Here is a 22416-nt window from a genome sequence, read left to right on the forward strand (position 1 = left end):
GACACAGAAAACAGCAGGCAGGTTACCTACAGCGGACAGGCCTTGCAACACTTACGGAAGGAGGGGTCTAAATCGAGATTCTGTGAAACAAATCACATTCCAAGGTCTGCCTCTTAATAAAATGATCAATGCATATGAAATGTGAGTGGCAGCCCCCTACATTTTTACTCCTTTGCCTCTTGTTTGGTAAATTCTGGACTCGCTGCCTGGAGCTTTCCAGAAGCAGAGCGGCCTGGCTCAACAGAGGTGGTTTTCATTTGCATTTGGAAATCCACCAGACACGGCAGTGCCAATCGGCATATGAAACTATTTTCTTAGAGAATCCTTAATTTATGTAAACTTGCCCTTCTCTACTTATCTTTAGTTTGTTTCCAGGATCCTGGCTGGTGCTCTGTAAGACTGATGGTGGCGTCCCACATGGGGCTTCATTTTCAAACCCATTCTCGCTTGAGATGCCCCAACTTGTCCCTCTGCCAGAATGAGCCGTCTCTGCTGAACCACCCGAGAGCAAGAACCACCAAGCCCTGGCCACCTAGATGACTCATTTCCTTGACTTTGGACCAAGTTGTACAGTTCTCTATAACTGACCGCCATCCTCCAGTCTGGACTTTAAATATCCAAGGCGAACTTGAATGAGTTGGACTTCCAGTTATTTAACTAAACTTTCACTGTGGGTCAATGGGCAGAGAGAGGAAACAGACCCTTTAAGTTGAATTAAATTAAATAATACATGATCTTTCACATTAGCAAAAGCACAGAAAGGCTGAAAATGTAGCAACTGTCCTTGGTCCCTGCCTCCTTGGTCCACGTCCAGGATCAGCCACTTCCAAACTTTGGTACTTCTGAAAGCAAGACGCCTCCGTAACAAAACCCTTATCCTTGTTGTGGGGTGCACAAGTAGCATGTCCTTTTTTATTGCTGAGTCGTATTCCATTGTATAAATAGCCTATAGTTTGTTTATCCACTTTCCTGCTAATGGACACATGGGTCATCTCCAATTTGGGGCTCTTCTGAATAAAGCTGCTATGAGCGCTCGTGTTTGCATCTTTTGTGAGCAGGTCTGCATTGCTCTTGTGTACTTATAGAGGTGTGAAATGACTGGATCAGAGGACAGAGGTGCATTTTAATTTTTTAACACTGCCCAAGAGTTTCCTGAAGCAGTTGTACTCTCTCACGCTCCCACCGCTGATATATGAGTTCCTTGTGCTCCATGTCCTGGTTTTGTGAGCTTTAGCCACTGGTTGCTGGCCTGCTGCCTTAACATTTAGCATTCGGTGGGAAGAACAGAATTTTTCTTCAGTGAGGGCAGGAGAGAGGAAACAGTGAGTTTTTCCCAGACGGTAGTGGACACTGAGCACTGGCTTCCAACATCCACGACCCACCCTCACAGAAAACAATCCCTGACTTCTCGGGAATTTCCTGTTCCCTCCACCTCCCATGGGACTCAGAGAAGACGGCCCCACCCCAGCTCAGCCAGAGCTCTCTTCTGAGAAACTTCCAAAGCTTTCGATGACCTGATTTCTTCTTGTGAACACAAGTGACCTCCAGCGCCAGAGGGCCTCCCGCCTGGGGCTGATCCAACCCAAAGACCAGGGCAGAGATGAAAGGCATTCAGTCCTTGAAGACACCTTCAGATCTCTGACTCACCTTTTGACTGAGGGGACCAACGTATTTTATAACTGTTTAAGCAGATCCAAATATGAGTTTCTGCTACTTGTACCAAAAAGCATCTTAATCCACGGGTTATTTATAGCATGCGTTGGGGAGCTGTGAGCCAATTCTTACATTCTCTCAAATTTCCACAAGCGCGTTCAAAGTTCAAACCATGTTTGGGGGGTGCCAAACACCTCCCGTCACCAAGCAGCCTTAAAAAGAGAACCTATTCCATTGGAAGTGATTTGTTCATGGTTGATACGGGGTTGTGTTTAGAAGTATAATGCTCCCCAAAGTTAATCAATAAAACAATCCAACATGCTTCCAAAGACGCTACAGTGACTCAAGATTTTCCCCTGAGACTATTGCTTTCTCGCAATAGTCTCAGGGGCTATTAGTTTAACTGTATTCTGGGGCCTGTTAGCTGAGTTAACAAGGATCTTTTTAACAGAGGCCAAGCTCAGTTCTGCCCACATGACTATAACAAAGGTGTGAAAAGTAATAATTACAGTTTGGTTTGGTTGTCCTTTGTGATGTGGATGAGACCAGGAAAGATAGGAACAGAATCGGTAATACAACCACCTCTCACGGTTTCCTGAATTTTCTCTCTTCTGTGAAACCTCTCCGACCCACCTCTCCAGAATCCCGGTGTGACAGGTAAAGTGGGTATTGTCAATTGTTTCAGACTGGAAACCCAGGCTCACAGAATTCCTTGTTGACCTTGGAGGCGTTTTTAAGGTTTAACACTTGAAATCATACCCCTATTTTCTAAACATTTCCCCAAACTTTCCAGTGAATGTAATCCATATGGATGGATTTTTTTTTTTTTTCCTTAAAAAGAAAAACGCAGCTTTGGTGAGAATGTTGGTCTGTTTCATCCACGCCCCACCCCCACTACCCCCTGCCCCGTGCACTCCGCCTGCACCCAGCACTAGACTCACTCCCAGTGGAAGCAGAGAGGCTGTGTTCAATATAAATGCAAAACGCTCCAGACACTCAGGATTATCTGTGCTTTGCATGAATAACGACAGCAGCTTGCAAGTGGGCGGGTCTTGGCAGCAAGGCCCCTTCGCCAATCCACTGCGGCACCAACACGCTCCCCAAGTGCCTGTGAAATCTGCCTTCAGTCGCTAATTTCACACTCCAGGGACAGAGCTGTGAACAACTCAAGAGCATGTAATTCTCATTTTTATAACAGTTTCCTTAACCTTCAGATACCCTCTTAAGGCATTTTCTCCACCCTTTGAAAAAATTAAAATGCTCAGTTCCTTTAAGGTTAAATCTCAGGTTTGTTTTTGCTTAATCATCTCTTTACTGTCTTGACTTTGCAAACAGCAGAGGTTTTATTTTGTCTCTGCCTCGGTTGCATTTTTTAAAAAGCGGAATGAATCATTTTCATATTCTGCATTCATTATTCCCTCTCCTGCCATTTTCTAAATAATGTAGGTACTTTGGATGCTCCTGTGATGAGCACAGAATGCTTTTGAAATGCCCCGTTAAGATATGCTTTTCATCTCCCTTCTGATCATAAAGTGAGCTCTCTCCTCTGGGTGCCTGCAGACCTGAGAAATGTGTTGCAAGACACAAGGGTCCTTTGGGGCAGGAAGCGAGGATCTTGAGTTGACTGCAAAAATTTTAGGGACCAGATTTATGAAACCCCGAAAGCAGTTGCATTTGGGATTAGGATTTGATGGTTCCCGTTAACAAATAACTCATTTGGGCATTTCCATCAATGAATGACACAGGCATAAAACCTATTCACATCATAAAATACTGTCATAATCTGACTCAGTTTTTTCAGAAAAAATAATCATGGTTTGTTTCTGATATAAATTGCCTTGTTGGGACTTGGGTTTGTTTTTGTGTTTTGTTGTGTTTTTTTTAATAAGCTATCATTCTGATTGTGATCCTTTTCAAAACAGAATATGTTGAGCAATATATCTGAAGTTTTAATTCCTGTCTTTATTTTAAAAGTTGATATTTTGTTCATTGTGGACATTTTTGGCATCGATTTTGATTTTTAAAGTATTGTATCACCCCTGGCTGGTGTGGTTCGGTGGATTGAGCACCGACCTGAGAACCAAAGGGTCACTGGTTCGATTCCCAGTCAGGGCACATGCCTGGGTTACAGGCCATGTCCCCAGTTGGGGGCACATGAGAGGCAACCCCACACTGATATTTCTCTTCCTCTGTCTCACTTTCTCTAAAAATAAAATAAATAAAATCTTTAAAGTATTGCATCAAAATCATATTTATCTTGATTACTGAGTTGGGGCCACCCCAACATTATTGTGCCCAAGGCGCCTGCTTCATCCTCAGTCCCTGCCTTGAATTCACCTCAAGCTCAAGGAATTGGTGAGCCTGGGGGGGTCCCTCATCACCGATGGTGGGTGTAGGTCTTCCCTGGAGAAAAGGAAGATTTAAGAGTGTCAAAGGGGCCCCAGACTCTCAGCTTGCCTGAGCCCTCCTAAACACAGAATTGAATCGCAAAACGAGATACTATATGACTGTGTCATTGGCTCCCAACCTCCTGCTTGTCTTGGCCTCTCTTTCTCTCTCTCTCTCTCTTCTCTTGAGCAGAGATGGGGCAGCATCCCCTCCCCAGTATCATCCCAAATTAGAACAAATGAGTGCCAGGTGTTCCTTGGGTAAGGGTCTCTCAGATGAAACCTCGAAACACCAGGATCCCAGCATCATCGCTGTGTACACACTGGGATCCATGTGGGGCTTGGGGGACAGGGGGTGGGGGTGGGAATTCCAGGCAAGAACTTCATATTCAGCTGTAATCCCAGGCAGCCTTTCCCAGCCCTGCTCTGAGACGGCTGTAAATGTGAACTTTGTACCTCTCAGTGTTCTTTGTTCTTTTGGTGACTTTACTTTTTTTATTAGTTTGCACAAAAATGTGGAACGCTTCACAAATTTCTGTGTCATCCTTGCACAAGGGCCACGCTAACCTCCTCCGTATCCTTCCAATTTTAGTGCCTATGCTGCTGACGTGAGCTCTCTGTGTTCTTACGTGTCTGCTAAATGGACACAAATTATCCACCAAAACTCTTGGATATTTGCCCTTCAATATACCAACATTTAGATATTTGGGAATGTCTGGAAATATCTACTTGGATCAGTGGTTTTTTCCCCCCATTTTGGGCAGATGATTGAAGCCCTGTACATGTTTGGCACTGGGTATTATAGTGCCAAAATAGTATTTTAATCACCCAAAAGACATTACCCTTCGTTTCATAATAACTGGCACCCTGGAGGTCCTGCGTGCACAGTCACAGCCCTCGGACAGACGGAGTGCGGGCCCGAACGAGCTCACCTAGTCTTGGCAGAACATCTCATGGCCCCCCAGGCGTGTCCCACCACCTCCCTCTCCCTGGGAAGCTGCCACGAGACAGTTTTTCATCACCAACCAGGTGAGCTAGGAGGCGCTCTGTCTCACCCCCTGTGAATATCACTGCAGACTATTAAACCACTTAGCTGCAGTCTAGAATTGGTTTCTTGGCAACAGGGTGTCCCATCATTCCTTGCAGCCATCCAGCCCCTTTTATTAGGTGTCACCCTGAATCTTAAAGGGACAGCTCTCTATTGGACAGAAAGCCCTTTGGAAACAAGAACAGAAAAACCCAAGTCAGACAGGAATTAGGAGGGGGCGGGGGGGAGGACATTTATTGACCACATAACTTAAAGGCAGTCTAAGGTAGTGATTCTTAATGGAGGTATTTGCCCACCCACGCCAGGCCCCAGGATGCTTGGCAAGGTCTAGAGTCATTTTCGGTTGTCAGGAGGCTGGGGTGGAGCATGCTGCTTGCATCTAGTGGGTAGAGGCCAAGGAGGTTGTTAAGTTGTTAACCTACAATGTGTAGGACGGACTCCACAATGATGATCAACTCCGAACTGTTAATGGTTCCATGGCTGAGAAGGCCTGCTCCAGGACAACGGCTCAGGCATGGTTGAATCCAGGAGCCCAAATCACATCTACAAGGCTCCGTCTCTCTCCAACTCTTGGCCGTTTGCCTCCACATCAACCTCACATGCACAACCTCTCTCCTCTGTGGCCCTGCTCACATCCTCGCAGGAGCAAGTCCTATGAAAGGAGAGATGTTCTTTCCAGTAAATCAAAGCAAGTCTGGCATTGAGTTTCATTAACCACCCAGGACGCTCTTTGACCTACGGAAGAGGCGGTGAGGGTGAAGAGGGAGATTACACCAATTGTCAAGGCCAAATCTAGAGCCGAAGGCTAATGGTCAATTCCCCCACACGGATTGAAGAGGGGAGGGACTTCTTGCCCGAAATAAAATCAAGGCAGTGCTCTCAGGAGGAGGCAAAGATGCTGGATGGACAAAAGCAATAGCCGCCTACAACCACATGTGCCTGAATGAAAGGAGCCGGAGAAGAACTGGTTTAGAGCGTGAGTCACACGCTATGGAGAAAGGAAAGGATGAAATAGGGGAGGAAAAAAATGCGAACATGGGTTCGCTGTGCTTACCAGAAAGTGTATATAACTGAAGATTTGTAGGCATTCTCTTTTTTCCTTTCTTTTTTTTTTTAAATTTGATTGGGAAAACAATGATAAATATGCGTGATGTTCAAACACCTTCCACGTATTCAATAAACTTGTGCATGAGAAAATATTTTTGCAAAGTATGACATATTATACAAACGAAATGAAATGTGTTAATAGGGCCCCAGATAGTGGAGCTGTAAAACATGTATTTCCCTTAGGGTTCTGTTTCCACAGAGAGATCAGTTTTATTTACCCGTGTTAAGATGAAAGTATGGTGCATTAATTCCTTAACAAAGAGAAGGAATGTGTATCCTAGGGGAATGATGATCAGCCGTTCCATTGGATTCAAACCTCTCGGCGAGTCCTTAAGCTGCCAGGGGCCTGGGTGATATATTTTACTGAGCCTGCAATAGCCTCTGATAAACAGGGAATGAGTCACAGCCAGGACGAGGCCGGGGCTCCTCACCAAGTGGAATGGCGGGAAAGCTCTCTCCATCTCCGAGGCAAAGGGCTGAACTCAAAGGAGAGGGTGGGGGATGCATTCTTTGCGGTCTGGCAATGATCAGAAAGGCATGCGGGGTGTGACCACAGCCGATTTACCCAAAAGGAGCCGTGGCTCCCTTGGTTCGCTCTCCCCGCGGTAATTAGAGCCCCCAGCACATTCCTTCCACCCACAACCTGGGAGCTGGGAGCTGTTGGGGCAGATCTGCTGGGCTCCCGCAGCCTCACCTGGCTGTCCGGGGCCCAGCAGTTCTCTCAAGTGCGTCTACCCCTCATCCCGGGGCCAGCCCCTCCTCCCCCGCCCCGGGGTAGAAACCCCACTGGCTGATAATTGCAAAAAAGGGAAGCTCGCACAGGACGAAACTGACCCTCCTGTCACCCTCCCAATTTCTAATCTCAGTTTGGTCTTGGTCAGAGTGTCCCAACTGAGGATGTTATTGGCATTTAGTGCAGGGCAATTCATTGTAAGGGACTCTCTGAGGCATTGAAGGGCATTGATGTTTACCCAAATCCTTACGCCGATTGAAAGAAAACACACGTGCACTTCCAATCCCTGGGTTGGCCTCAAACCTCAGCAGGGGACCTGCCCTAGCCTCGGGCACCACTGCCTCAGGAGGCTCGAGATCAGCGTGCCACGCAAGTTCATTTTGAGCTCTGGTGCCTGCAGATATTCCGTTACCAACCAGCCAAAGGGCGGGGGTGCTGCTCCCTAAGCATTCCACCCTTCGGAAACAGACGGGCCAAAATGGGAGAAAATGGAAAAAAAGAACCCACACATGGAGCCATTGGGCAATAGGGATTTACAGAGCACCTATAGCAGGCACAGCGCCTACTGTGGGGGACCAGGGGAGAATAAAGACACCCTCCCCTAGTGCAAGGGGCTCCCAGGGGGTCCAGGAGATAGAATTATCACCCACCGTGCAAAAACAATGGGAGAAAGCGTCCTCATGCAAAATGAGGTTTCACACTGCAGACACTGACCCCTTCATGGGCGGTTCAGCTTATCACACTTTGAAGGGTATTTTTACTTTGGGATGGATGGGACGGGATGGGCGGGGTGGGATGGGAAAGCACAGACTAGAAAACCCCCAAGAGCATCCCAGTTGGTAAAAGTAAGTATTGTGTTCTTAATATTTTATCTCAGATTATTTAAGCATGTACATTGTCCTGTGATGCAAAATATATTTCTAACTTTGATTCATGTTCAAAAAGCTTTGAAAAATGCAGTGTGTGTAACTTGGTATCCTGAATGAAATTGTAGGACAGAAAAAGGCCATTAGGGAAATACAGTGAAATCTGAATGAAGGGCAGAGTTTAGTAAATCAAAATGTCACAGTGTTGGTTATACAGAAAAGTGCATTTGCAATATGAACTAGGACCAGACAGGAAAACATGTCATGAAGTGAAAAAGCAACGTCAGAGTTTGGAATAATTTGCAGGCATGGAACGGCTGGCTCTCGGTGCTACGTCAGTTTGGGTATTTCCCCAGCAACCTGGGAGGCACAGGACAAGGTCAAAGTGAAGAAATGGTAACTAAGCAAGACTTGCCAAACCCACCCAGCTGAGAGGCCCAAGCACCAGGCCCCGCAGCCCCAGACTCTGATCAGGGTAGGTCCTGCTGCGCCAGCAGCTAGGCTGAGAGGCTCACCGAGGTTTCAGAAGAGTTGCCCCACCGGGATTTCATGGGAACAAACTCCGCACATTCCTCTCTGGAGAGAACACATCGCTCTGGTGACAGCGACACTAACACTGTCGGCTGTCAACTCCCAAGGAAGCCACCGGATCTGAGCTCAGGATGTGACAAGGGAAGCAAACCCTCCAAGCTCTTACTCCACCGCAGCCTGTGCCCGCCGCTCCTCAGGCGGAAAGAGCCAAAGGAGGAAAAGACAGAAATGCGGAAATGCCAGCATCTCTCCCAGAGGAGGGAGGCCGAGTGAGCTGCGGTGGGTTGCGGAGCCCCGGCCTGGCCGGGGTGGGCGCGCCGTCCCCCCTCCATTTACGTTCGGTTTCCCACGTGCAGGGGTGTGCGGAGGGGGTCCTGCCGCACGGACCCCTCCCCCTCAGTGCCCGTCGGAGGGCGCAGGGCCATGGTTTGCTGACCGCGGAGTCCACGTGGAGTAGATCCTGGAAGCTGAGGTTTGTCTTGGACACAGACAGCTTCACTCTTGCTGGAAGGTCATCAGGCTCCATGGTGACCCATGTCATGTGTGCCTAAGACACGTACCCATGTGGCAGCATATTCGGGGGGTCAGGGACACAGCTTCTGGGGCCCCTCACCCACTCTCATTTCCTTTGTCAAGTGAGCAGTTGGATGGGGCAACCTTGGCGATTTCTTCCAGCACCTTCCAGCGGCCGGCGCAGAATTCACCCAACAGGCCTTGCTGAGCACATGCTCTCCGCCAGGCCCAGCTCCCGGCTCTCGGGATGTGCCCCCAGTCCTGTCCCCACAGACCTGCACTTGTGGCAGGGGACAGACAACACGCAAGACACCAAAGCAACACTCCAGACAATTCCAGAGAATGAAACGTGCAGGGAAGAAATTTAACGAGGCCGACGTGGGGGGAGCAATGGGCATGGGTGGGCCTGGGTGGGAACTCAGGGAACTCAGAGGGGACGTCAGAGCTGGGTCGTGAGGAAGGAGAAGGCACAGATGGTGGGAGGGGGCAGGCAGGGGGCTCTTGGCAGACACAGCGGGAGAGTGGAGCCTGTGTCACAGCCATCCCCGCCCTTCCCACTGTGGGACCCAGAAAGAAACGACCTTCTACCTGCCCCAGGAAAAAAGTCCCTACAATTGCACCTGGGGCCATTACGAGCCCCTTCAAAGAGTAGCTAAGAACACAGACTCTGGTGCCAGGCTCCCTGGGTTCAAATCCCAATCCACCACACATTAGCTGAGTGAACGTGGGCTCGTTACTCAACTCCCCGTGCCCATGTCCTCATCTGTAGGAGGGAGGGCTGTAGGGAGGAGTCAATGGTGTCCTGCGCTTAGCACCATGTCTGGCCTGCAGTCTGTGTTGTCCACAATTACTGTTTGGTGGAAAAGTTCAGCAGACTGCACCAGATCCGAAAAAACTGCTGAGAATAGACCAGGATGTCCACACTGATGTGCAAAGGGTATCATTGAAAGACAAGCACAGTTGGCACCGTAGCATCAGCTTTCCTGGAGCCTGCGCCTGCATTTTTATATAGACAAGGAATTTAACGGCCCCTGGCAGCTCTTCAAAAAAAATTTTTTCCTGCTGCTGCCTGCCCCTCCCTACTTTCTCTGTGTAACCTGTGCTCTCCCTTCCACCACCCACCCCTAGAGGGGTCCCTGAGGCGTCCATTGCACATGCGGGGCTGCAGAGTCCGCATCAGCCCCGCTGTGCAGACCGCTCAGCGCAGCCCCTCCCCGGCTCTCAGTGAGTCCTTGACTGGCCCACATGCACAGATCAGCCCCGGGAAGGGAAGCTGATGTGTCACCCAAAGAACTAGAGACGGGGGTGTTTCCTCTAGACGGGACAGAGGTCGGAAACAGACAGGCGGGGTCTGGCGGAGTCGGTGTGGGGTGGCCGGTGCATTGAGTGGTTGGACCGCCGGCTTCCCCTGGGACAAGCCCTGTATCCCCACAGGGTGTGGGGAGGGAGGGAGCGGGCTGGATATGGGGGTTCAGCAGAGGCAGCAGGGCTGAGTGAGGCGTCCTGGCCTCGGTGGCTGCGCTGAAGTGACACGTGTGCAGGGGTGAGTCATCGGGGTTCGGGGCAGAGGCTCCAAGGGAGGAGCTGGTGGGGATACGGGGAAGAAGCAGATGACGAGCCTTCAGCCCCCCTGCCCCGTCCCCGCTCTGCCCAGGTCCCGTGGCGCTTTCTGCAGGAGGTGGGCACAGCCCTGGGCGCTGGCCCGGGCCATCATTGCCGCACAGGCACCAAGAACCAGGAACAGAGAGCACAGGCGGGGACAGGGCACCGGCAGAGGGCGGCGAGCTGGAAACACCTTCGGGCCACCAGCCGGGCTGGGCGCATCTGCCTGTGCAGGGACCAAAGCCGGAGAAAGTGACAGAGACCAGCGGGTTCAGGGCCGCGGGCCCCCTCCCAGGAGGTCTCCATCGACAGCGGGTCTGGGGAAGCAGAATCCAACGGGGGTGGCCCCATGCGGCCGCTTCACGGCTGTCCTGGGTCCCCACGTCCCAGCCCCCAACTGGCCTGGAGCCCCACGTCTCAGGCCCAGGCCCAGGCACAGGCGCTCCCGGCCTCTCCTCTCCAGTTTCTGTGACTTGAGTGAGCACCGATGGCTCCATCCATGCTCCCAGCCCCTGGCACTCCCAAGCTGCAGCCTGCGCTCCAACATTCTTCAGCTGCGTTCCCCACCCCTGGCCCAGCCCCATGTTCCCCACACCTGGCCCAGCCTCGTGTCCCACACCTGGCCCAGCCTCATGCCCGTGCAAGGCCTCAGAAGATGCCCCATCTGGATTGGAAGGGCCCAGGACACCGTTGGTGGCCCCTCCAGGTGGCACAGAGGAAATGGTGTTTGAACCGCTCCCGTCACCCTGACACCCGGGGCCCCTGGCAATGCAGGAGAGGGGACTTCGTGCCACATGCTCCCGGCCATGACCACCTTTCACAAGGGACAAGAAGCAGAGGGGAAGGCGCCCAGCGGATCGGGCAGCCACGGGTTCCAAAACTCCCACACGCAGGTGAGCAGCCTGCCCGCAGACGCGCGCAGGCGGTGGAAACCGGCAGGTAATAGGCGCCGTCAACTTGCGGAGTCCTGCCCGGATTTCAGTTTTAAGAAGTAATTTGCAAGAAATAATTTGCTGGATTGAGCGGCTGCCAGGAGTCCCGGCTGATTGGCGTTTTCTCTTGGCAACTGTTCTCAGGCTCGGGAGCCAGATTGGGGCTGGGGGCTGCGCCTTGGCCTCAGGGGACCCTCGCGGTCTGCAGGGAGCTGCCGAGTGCACAGGCCGCTTTACGGACGTTGAGGGAGCTCTGCAGGCGGCCATCGCTTAGCATGTCCCTCCTAATTAAAGGACAGCAGCCAGGTGTTGCCCATCAGAGCTTACAAAAGATGATTGCTTTGGTCCCAGGGCGCACAGGGGAGCAGGCCAGACGCCAAAATCTGGCACCTGCCACCGGGCCTTCTTCGGAAGTGACCCGAATGGAGAGACGGCCGAAGCGAGGGAGACGGCCGTTGCAGGCCTTCTCTCCTGGCCTCTGCAGGGGCCGCTCCGCCGGCGTCGGGGTGCGGGGGGAGCAGAAAGAGGACAGTGTCCTGAACCTGCCCTGTCCTGGCCGCTGGGGCCTGGGGGCTTTGCGGGGGGAGGGGAGACAACAGATGCAAAGCTTGCAGGCCTGGGCGGCAGGGGCTGAGGCTGGGGGCGGGGTGGGGGGGACGGTCTGGGCCCTCAGGAAACCCCAGGAAAACGGACGTCACTCTGCACTCCAGGGCAGTGAGGTCCCTCAGGACAGGGCCTTGTGCTGTCACATCCCTGCAACCCTGAGTCCTCCTCTCGTCTGTGTCTGTCACCCGCACACCACCCAGCGCCATTCACTCTCTTGACGCCCGTGACGTTCTGGAACGACTGACTCTCTCCGTCGATCAGAGGTCACGCTGTGGACTCGTGGCCCAAGACCGGTCAGCGGACATGCCTTGCTTTGGTGTGTTTTGAAAAATACAAACCCCACGTCAATGTACAGAAAGCTTGGGGTTTCATTTGAGAACCTGATTCTTGATCGTGCTGAGGTCCCAGGAGACAGGGCCACGCTGGGCCCACACCCTCTCGGAGTAGCAGTTGGTGGCACACAGTCCACCCTCCCCACTGTCCCCCAACACGGGGCCCAGGACCCGTCACCCAAACCGCGTGCTGTGCTGTCCACAAGCCGCTTGCCCGCTGTGCGGCAGCTCCTCTCCCTCCCTGGGGCGTCCCTCCTACGAGGGAAACGGTTATAACACACCCCCTCTCACCCCTAGGACTGGGGGATGGGCTGGGTCAACACCCAGCACCTGCCAGGAGTGCTGTCTGGCAGGCGTGCCCCTTCCGAAGCTCTGGCCCTGGGCTGGCTGGGTCAGGCCCCTCCCTGCTTTGTCACTCGCCTCAGGGCACAAGGCTCTGCTGCGTGGGAGCAACCGCATTCAGCCAGTTCCCTCCCGCCCCCCTTCCCCATTTCGCCCCAGCCCACCAGCCCGAGGGTCCCACACCCAGAACGCAAGGACAGCAGAGGCTGGAGCCCGGCCACCGGGAGTCCGCGTTTCCCGAGGCCTGGCCGCCGCCGGTCACTGCGGACCATTTGGTGGACACGCTGTGCAGACTCGCTCACACATCTTGTCCCTGGTGTTAACCCCTCCTCCCCCCAGGGAGTCAGGGCCACACGGTAGGTGTCATCAGATTTGCAGGAGTGTTCTTTCTTCTTCCTCCTGCTAGCAGGGAGACACTTCAGAGTCACCAGATGTCATCTAGCATCGGGATAAAGATGCCACGTTAAGTCCTTCGAAAGCAATCGACCACTGTAATCCAATTACTCTTGGCTGGATTTTTCACGCTGCCTCAGCCCCAACCTCATCCTAACTGTGCCAAACTCCACGGCCGCACGCGCGCACACGCCTGTGCACACACACACCTGTGCGCGCACACAGCAGATGCCCGTTTTGTGCCTCGTCACCTCACACAACAGTGGGAGTTCCCAGTAGCGAACCGCATGAATTACCGTGAGAGACGGGGGAGCCCTGAAGCTTTGCAGCTTACAAGCGGGTAGCAGGCTGGGTTGCCACGGAGAGCAGGCGGCCCGGGGCCAGGGCCCACCCTCGGGACTCGCGGCCTCCTCTGATTAGCAGGGCCGCACGGGGCTCTGGGAGGAGGCGGGGGCATGGCCTGGCACTTCAATGACGCCTGACTTGCTGTGTGTCTACCGGTACATGCGGGCGTGGGGGAGCGTACCTGTGTGTGAGCGAGCCAGTTTGCACACACATATGTCCAAGCCTCACATGTACGGGATGAAAACTGAATGGCCCCAAAGGTCTGCGGGACACACTTCCCATTCTAACTGAGGGGTCGCTGTGGACAATTCCTGCTTCCGTCAGGGCGGCTACTGACTCAGGGCCGAGGAAACCGGCTCCTCCGGGACCCATAGGGTCCCATCTCCCTCCCTCCCCGCCCCCCCCCCCCCCCCCCCGCCTCTTCCACCTCTGTCTGCCTTCCTGGCCTCCTCCCTGCCCCCTCTCATGTTGTCTGGCCACATCCTCCTTTGTCCTGCAGGTCCCCTCCCCCGCTCTGCATCATGGGAGGCAAGGATCACATCCTGCCACTTGTCACATAGGAACCGCCTTGACACTGGTTTGTGCCCATTTTTTGTCTTACAAATTCATCCCAACTCAGGAAAAATACATGCATGCATACATGCATGCACTTATTACACACACGTATGCATGCACACATGCACACAGGCATCGCATACACAGACTATAAACCAGGACCAGAAGCAAGCTCTCCACTACGCCTTAGTTTTTGTTTCCCCAGAAGCAGACTTTGAAGCAAGGGCTCAAGTCCAAGTACTTTATTTGGGAGAGGACTTCGCACAATACCAGTCAGGTGGGGCAGGGAGACAGGCAGGGATGTCGTTAATAAGCATCCTGCCTCCTTCCCTGGGAGGCAGACCAGGGCTTGCCTGCAGGCCACGGGGCCGGGCCCACCGAGGTCATAGCACCCAGCAAGTGACCGACGTGGGAGATGGAGCCCCATCCTCCTGGGGAACCTGCAGCACAGAGGCTCACCACGGGGTTACCCCATCCCAGCGCCAAGAGAGCGGAGTGTCACCCCAACCCCTCCAGACCTGGCTGGGGCACTACTCTCCCAGCACCTCGATTCATCTCCCAGCACCGTGACAGGTGCTGTGAGGAAGAGAAAGCAGGGACATGGGTACAGAGTGGGGACAACAAGGGGCCAGCGCGGCCTAACCGGGGAGGAAATGGAGGGAGAGGCCCCGGGCTTGGCGCGGTTCCGGACGGCGTTGCCTCGCCGGGGCCCGCCCTGCCGCCTTCCTCTCTCCTGTTCTCCAGGCTCTGCACCCTCCCCCCGACAATCCGCAAAGCCCAGACCCGCTGCGCCCGCACCTTCCAGGGCCTGTGACCCTGATGGGGCCACGGCACAGGGTTTTCCCGTTTTCGAATGCCCCCCGCAGGAAGAAACCACACACCGCACGTTCATGCAGCAGTTCCTCGAACACCGCTCTCCCCCACCGCACACCGCGCACGCTGACATTGCCCCGCCTAGTCTGTCCTGGTCTATTATAGATTTCAAATGCAGGCTCACACTCTGCATTGATTTCAAACCCACTAATGCATCACAAGCTGCGATCTGATCATCTCTGCCCTGGGAAGCCGGTGGTGGGTGTTGGACCAGGAGCCCTTTATCCTATGGCGAGGGGGCCGGGTTCACCCCGCACGTTCTCCTTCCCTAGTTGTGATGGGGGAGGGGACAGAGGAGGGCTGTGCCCACTAGACCCTGACGGGTCACGACCTCCAGCGCCATAGTGACAGCTGGTGTGGGGGCGGGGCCGTCTCTCCCAGAGGCACAGGCCAGGTGGCCAAAGCCAGGCAGTAACACCCTGTGGCCACCCAGCCCTGGGGCCTCCCGGACCCAGCAGGGAGCAGGCCCCCCCCAGACACACCCCTGAGGGAGCAGCAGGCCACGGGCCAGGCACAGCCTCCCCTTCCCCAGAACCCCGCGCCCACCCCGGGCCCGCGCTGGGGTCCCGACCCTCTGGAGCGGGCAGGCAGAGAAGCAGGCAGAACGCGGCTGTTAACACCGGCGGCCAGAGCCACTCTGACTGCTGCCACATGGCTCCTGTCGGCGCGCCTCCCCCAGCCGGCGCTGGGTCCCCTGTGCGTCACCTGGCCCTGTGCTCCCGTGGCCCTCGGGGCAGACACAGTGGTTTCGGTCATGGTGCCGGTGGTGGCCGCAGCAGTAACGATGATCCTGAAGGGCACCTGACTCTCCAGAGCGCCCGCCAAGTGACCAACCAGCGCGGTGCCAAGGGTTCCATGTGATCCACTGCGGGGCTGACTCCCTCCTCACGAGCCAGTTCTCTGCGGACCACACCTCTGCCGTCAGGGAGGACCAGTCCTCCTCCCAGCCCCTGACATTCCCTTATCTTGTTCCAGCGCTGTCCCTCTTGTCACCATCACTTCCAAGCCACGGATGGCGACAGTCTTCCTAGACATGCTTGTGACATAACCTTTTGGTTTCTGATGGACTTATTCACAACCAGATTTTACCTACAAAGGCAAGTTTTCCTCTCAGTCTCACTAAAGGTGGGGGGGTCTCATGGTGGCCAGGAGGCCAATACTACCACACAGACATTTTTGTCCCTTTTGAGGCCTAGGCAGCGGCAGAGCCAGCTGGCTCAATCCAACTCTGCCACCTCCTGCTGTGTGACCTTGGGCAAGTTGCTTAAGCTCTCTGTGCCTCTGCTTCCTCTGAAGAACATATAAGGCCATAGGTTGGGGTCTCTTCTGCCTCACCATTTAGACATTTACATTTCTTTCCTCATCTAAAAAGTCTTAGAGATCTGTCTTTGCCTTTTTTTTTTTTTTTTTTTTACTATTTCTTTGGGACAAATTCCTGTGAATGGAATATGGGGCCTAAAGTTATGTACTCTCAGTATTGCCAAATTGCCCTCCAGAAAGATTGCGCCAAGAGGTGTGGCCTTATTTAATGAAAAGTTTCTCCACCAAGCACTTCCTTTTAATCCACCCTTCGCCTTTATTGGGCTTACACAGCTCTTCAAACTCCTCATTTCCTAGATCATAATCTTGGAATTCAGTACATGGTCTTCTCTCAGGCTATTATTAATATCAGCTATATCTGACACAGTGTGAGCTCTGCCAGGGCCTTGGGGCAAGAGACGTGACTTTCAGAGCTACAGAGAGTAGCTCTGTAGCTACTAATCCATGGAGAGGTCGAAACTGGAGTGGGCAAGGAGGGTAGGAAGAATGAACATCATTACATGAGGAGCGTGGTTGGAAATTCCAGTCTGCTCCGGGCATGCAGCGTGTAGCGTAGCAGATGTGGGCACAAGGTGGGCACCCAGTAATCCTGATGGAAAGACCTGTGGAAGCAGGTTCCAGACAGAGGTAACAGCAAAGGCAAAGACCCTGAGGCACGAATGTGCTTGGCCCATCTGGGGCAAAGAAGAAAGGCCACCCTGTCTAGTATGGCTCAGTGGATTGAATGCCGGCCTGCGAACGGAAAAGTTGCCAGTTCAATTCCCAGTCAGGGCACATGCCTGGGTTGTGGGACAGGTCCCCAGCTGGGGGCGTGTGAGAGGCAACTGATCAACATATCTTCAATGTTTCTCTTCCTTGCTTTCTCCCTCCCTTCTTCTCTCTTTAAAATAAATAAAACCTTAAAAAAGAAAAAGAAAAAAAAGAAGAAAAGAAGCAAAGACAATGTGGCTGAAATAGAGTAGAAAAACTCATCCCAGTTCACCCAGATGTTTCGCAGTCTTAGCACTCCAAATCCTGTCTGCCAAGAAAACACCTCAGTTCTGAACAAACCAGAACAGTTGGTCACCTTAGGCCGAGCAACATGAGCAAGAGTGGACAGAGCTGTCTATTGCCTCCCCTTACAGTAATAGACTTCTAGCTGGACAAAAAGAAGACTACATTTCCCAGCCTCCCTTGCAGTTGGTGTAGTCATGTGACTGGCAATGGCCAATGGGGAAGAGATCTGTGTGCTGAGATGCTGGGTCCAGCCCTTGAAGAAAAGTAAAGGTTTCTACCCTTCCTGTGCCCTCCTCCCCATCCCTGCTGACTGGCTTGGGGACCCGACGGACCTTGTGGGAGACACCTCACCTTAAGGATGAGAGAGTAGCAAGATGGAAGGAGCCTGAGACCCTGAAAGGGACACAGAGAAGAATCACCCTACAGTCCTGGGCTTTCTGAGGTTATAGTTTGGTAGAAAGATGGGGTTGGAGAGGCAGACAGGAGCCAGATCCCACCTGCCCTATAGGCCAAGGTGAGGGAAGAAACAGATGATGGAAAATCAAAACGCCCCACCTGCTCCAGGTGAAGAGCCTGCAGGGGTGCCCCTCCCCCCAAGTACAGTAACAGGTTTTCCCCACTTTCCCTTTAGGATTTTGCAAGACACTCAGCATAGTCACAGGTGCTTACCCCCTGAAGAGTCCTTTAAGATTATTTAGACCCACCCCTTCAGTTCATCCACAGAGAAACAGACCCAGCGAGGGAATGACCTGACCACATCTTCAAGAAAGGCCAGTCCCCTTGACTATTGTCCTTGGTCAAGTGGCCATAATTTGCTTCTCTATCTACTGAGAACCAGACACAGCTATTCCCTCCTCCCTTCATTTATTCATTAAATACTTTTTATAAAGCAAGATGTTCACAGGAGCCTCAGTTACTGTGTGTCTTGAGGAGGGGAGAGTCCTTTATAACCAATACCTTCGATGCCCTGTGAGATATTTCTAACCCACAGGTGCAGGGAATAAGGTGACAAGGCCTTTCCTTGCCTGTTCCCCTCAACCCCCTTCACTGCCTCCACTTCCGGCCTGATTGTCCATAACGTCACAGCTGCTGCCTCCTGCATCTGCCAGGCTCTCCTTTCCTCTCCCAGTGGCCTGAGGGGGTCCTCTCACCCAGGACCCAGCTGGGGTGCTCCTGGCTCTCAGCCACCCCAGACCTTCCAACTGAGCCCAGAATGAACCTGCAACCCCGCCACGAGGCCAACACCCTCTATGTCCCCTGGCACCTTGACCTCCCCAACCTCCGTGGCCACACCCCCACGCTCTACCCAACCCCCGCTGTCCCGCAATCGGCCCGGCACGCACTGGCCTCAGCACCCCTGCTCCCTCTGCCTGGAAACCCCTGATGATTTCCCTCATTTCCTGTGGATGCTCAGCAGTCTGACCACTTGTGTAAAACAGCACGTCTCATCCCTCTCCAGCCACCTTTATGGGGCTTGCATTTATTGCTAATCACTAACAGGCATTTCAGTAAATATTCCTCTTGTGTATTAGCTTATTGTCCCTCCCCCATGAGAATGGAGGTTCCATGAGGCCAAAACTTCCTTGTCTGTCATGTTCACAGCTGTGATCCCAGTACCTAGACAGGGTCTCTCAGTAAGCACAGTGCCTGCTGGGTAAATAAGCCCCCTGTGCCCAATGACTGCAGCTACCAATCTCAGCAGGCCTGACGGACACTGGTGACCTGCTCACCCATCTCATTCCTCTTCCTGGGTACACAGGACAATGACATTTCCCAGCAAACTTGCAGTGAATTTGGGGACATCTGCCTGACTTCTGACCGAGAGAATAAAGGTGCAAAGGATGTAAGGTAATGCCAGGCAGGCCATAGAGCCTTCTGCATGAGCCTCTCCTCTCCTGTCCCCTTGCACAATGACCTTGAGCACACAAGCTAAGATGGTGACATCATGAGACTGGATCCCTGAGCCACCACCTGGAGGAGATCTTGCCTGGAGAGCTGTCCCACTCAGTCAGACTGAAATACCTTCCAAGGTTTGGAAGTTGATGTCATAGCAGCTGCTGATACTCATCCCCACTAATGCAGAGACACTATTTAATCACACTCTGACCTGTAAACTCTGAGTTTGGTGAGGTGTGACCAGGAGAGCACCCAGCCTGATGTCCCTCCTTTCCCCAGGTCCACTGAGCAGGACCCAGTGACCTGAGAGCAACCTATGTCCTGCCCACCTGCCCACCTGCCCACCTGCCGTGGCCAAAGCAGGCCTCAGGCACCGAGCACAAGGAATCCGAACACCAGCTTTGCCCCTGCGCTCCTGGGCCTCCCTGGCCAGAGTGTGGATCCTCCAGAGCCACCGCCCCCGACACACAGCTCACAGGGGCCGAGCAGGCAGCAGGCAGCAGGCAGAGCTGGGGCCCCCTGAGCCCCGCTCCCCACCCCTGGGAGCGGCTGCTGTGACAGCACTTGCCGCTCACGCGGGACCAAGGTCCCGGCCTCGGAGACGCCCCGAGGCCTCCCTGGCTGCTTGGTAGTCAGGCCAGGTACCTGTAAGGAGGCGTGACTCTCATTTCACTTAATTGAAAAATCCACATCATCAAAGACAGCTTCCCTGCTCAGTGGCCCTTTCTTCCCTCGCCAGTGACCATTAACCTTTAAAAAGATGCTTTATGAGCCATTTGCTGAGCCTCGGTCTCCGTGCCAAGGTGTAATGAGGCCTGTAAAGGGTCCGGCTCGGGAGGGGGACGTGAGAAATGCCACAAAGGAGAGGCCCGGGCAGAGCAGCCCCGGGCCACCCAGCCCCACGGGAGCCAGCAGTGGATGCGTCAGCCCGCACCCCGGAGCCCCGCCTCAGCCCCCGGACTCCGGGACAGTCCAGTGCGACTGAGCCAACGGCGGCAGGAAAGAACCGGCGAGTCCTGTCAGTCCCCCTGCTGCGCCCCACCCGGTCCTCACAGGGGCGGGGTCTGCCCGGCACGCCCACCTCCCCCCACGGCTCTGATTCCCCGGCCCCTGTGCCCCGCGCCCTCTCCTCTCCAGTCACAATGGCCTCCTCACCTCCTGGATGTGCCTGGACACACCAGGTCCCCCAACCCAGGGCCTTTGCACCACCATTCCTTCTGCCGGGAAAGCTCCGCCCGCCCCCTCCCGGCGGCCTCAGGCTGCTCGCTCCCTGCGGTTCTCAGACGGAACTCCCGGCTCCCACGTCTTAAATAGCAGCCCCCCTGCGCCCTGCACGCTCCCGCCCACCCGTGGCTCTCCCGCTCCCAGAGCGCCGGCCAGGGCCCCCCAGGCTGCGTCTCTGCCGGACGCACCTGTCGGCGCTCCTCTCTCTACGGCAGCGCGTGTGCTCCCAGGGGCTTCCTGTTGTCTTCACTGGGCGTTGTCCTTCAACGGGGGCGTTGTCCCCGGTACCGAGGACACTGCCAGACACAGGGCAGACACTTTATAGATCTCTGTGAAGTGAGTGAGCGAGCGAATGAATGAATGAATGGATGAAGTCACACCCGAAGGACAAACCCCCGGCGCTTGGGAGAACGTGCATGAAAGGTGTGGAGCCCCAGAGCCCACCGCCTCCGTTTGCTGAAAGAAAGACAAGGAATACAAATTGTCGAGGGGGCAGCACCGTCCCGGGGCCTGAGGGACAGCAAACTGGCCGTGGAAAGAGCAGAGACAGGAGCCGGGAAGGGGCCCCTGAGAAGCTGCGGCTCCCCCAGAGGCAGCTGCTGTCCCTTCAGAGTTTTCGGGAATATCCGGCTGGTCCTTTTCCTGCAGCCTGGGGTCCTCTCCCCACCGGCCGTCCGGGACGGTTCCCCCCCATGTCCCGGGTCCCAGCTCAAGGGCCCGTCCTCAGAGCCCTCCCTGACCTCCGGCCCTAACAGGACCCCCTCCCTCAGTCAGGCCGCCGAGGCTTGTTGTCCTGGATGCGCCGGTCACGCTCCGAAACTCTCTGCTTCACTCATTCTCCTCCTTGCTTTTCCCCACCGGCCCCAGCAAGGACTCAGCGCAGGACCTCGCCTGACCTGTCCTTGGCCGAACCCTGTGCCTACCTCAGGGCCCCGCGCACAGTAGGTGCGCAGCAGACGTCTGCGGAACGAGTGGTGTTTGGAAGCCCCTTGTGCATCCACCGTGGGGGCGTGTAATGTTGGAAATTCTCATCGGGTGAAAATACCGCTGCGGTCACGTCAGGTGGGTGAGCTGCTGTCTGACGAGAAAATGGTCAGGGAGACAGAAGCGTAGCCAGTTAGCTCCCCAAGCTCCCCAAACCCCTCAGGCTTTGCTGCAGTTCAGTACAAATGTTACATTTCTTTCTTTGCAGTCCGTGTTCCGTGAAGCACTCAGTAAAGGCGGAATATGACAATTATTTACTTTTTTGTTTCCCCTTTAGCAACAACACAACCTTTCAAAAAGCTGGTTTGGTGTCTGCACCCCTCCCTGCCCAGGGCGGACCAGGGGTAGCACTCAAGGGCTTGGCCATCCAGGAGGCCGGAGGCCGGTGACCACGACCCTAGGCCCCTTCTGCTCCTGCTCCCTGCCCCGCTCAGCTCACAGCCTGGCGCTGTCGGGCCGCCTGCGGTGACCCGAGGGCTGTGAGGAAGGGACCCCTGAGGTTCCCACCAGCTTTGACCTTTACTCATGCAGGTCCCCGACAAGGTTGGAGACCAGGAATCATGCTGGGAACAAGCTCCTAGAGCGGATGTTGGTGCTTTGGTCCTGCTTCCTCCTAAGGAGAAGGGCCAGCCATTTTCCCTGGAGGACTTAACTTACCCCCGTTCCCCCCAGTCAGCACTCTCTCCCTGTGCCCTCCTGCGGCCCGGAGCCCATGGGAGCCCTGGTCCCTGCCCTCCGAGGCCGATGCCCTGCCTCCGATTCCTTCTGGTCAGTCTCTCTTGTCCCCTTGCCTCAGAGCTCAGCGCGGATTCTGTTGCCTGCAACTCAGACCTGAGTGATACAGTGGCTACATTTACCCAGGACAAGGTCACCTGAGTATCCAGTTCCAGGAGGGCCCTTCCTGCCACATCGTGGATGACAAAATATCTCCAAGGAATCACGGACACCTCAAAGTCCTCAGAAGCATCAAGAGCTTCAGGAGGGAGCCCCCTACAGGGGTCCCCCATGGGGATGTGCGGGGACCCAGGGACAGGCCAGGCAGAGGCATCATCCAGGCTGGGACATGTTGATTCAGCTTCATGGCTTGTGTTCCTGTCCCTAAAATCCCCCACCAACAGGCAAGCCCTTGGCTGTCCCACTCACACCCAGTGTCACCCTGTGCTGATTTGAGGCTGGCC

At 54.4% G+C, this 22416-nt stretch overlaps 1 non-coding gene across 1 annotated transcript; it reads right to left on the reverse strand.

Moving 5' to 3' along the window:
• Positions 1–4549: 4549 nt before the first annotated feature.
• LOC129071025 (U6 spliceosomal RNA) lies at positions 4550–4656 on the reverse strand. Its single transcript, XR_008529186.1, has one exon. It is a non-coding gene; the product is annotated as a U6 spliceosomal RNA (small nuclear RNA).
• Between the last annotated feature and the right edge of the window lie 17760 nt (positions 4657–22416).

Source organism: Pteronotus mesoamericanus, unplaced genomic scaffold (assembly GCF_021234165.1).
Source record: "Pteronotus mesoamericanus isolate MK-2021 breed Mesoamerican mustached bat unplaced genomic scaffold, CSHL_Meso_final contig_25, whole genome shotgun sequence".
NCBI classification, from domain to species: Eukaryota; Metazoa; Chordata; class Mammalia; order Chiroptera; family Mormoopidae; genus Pteronotus; species Pteronotus mesoamericanus.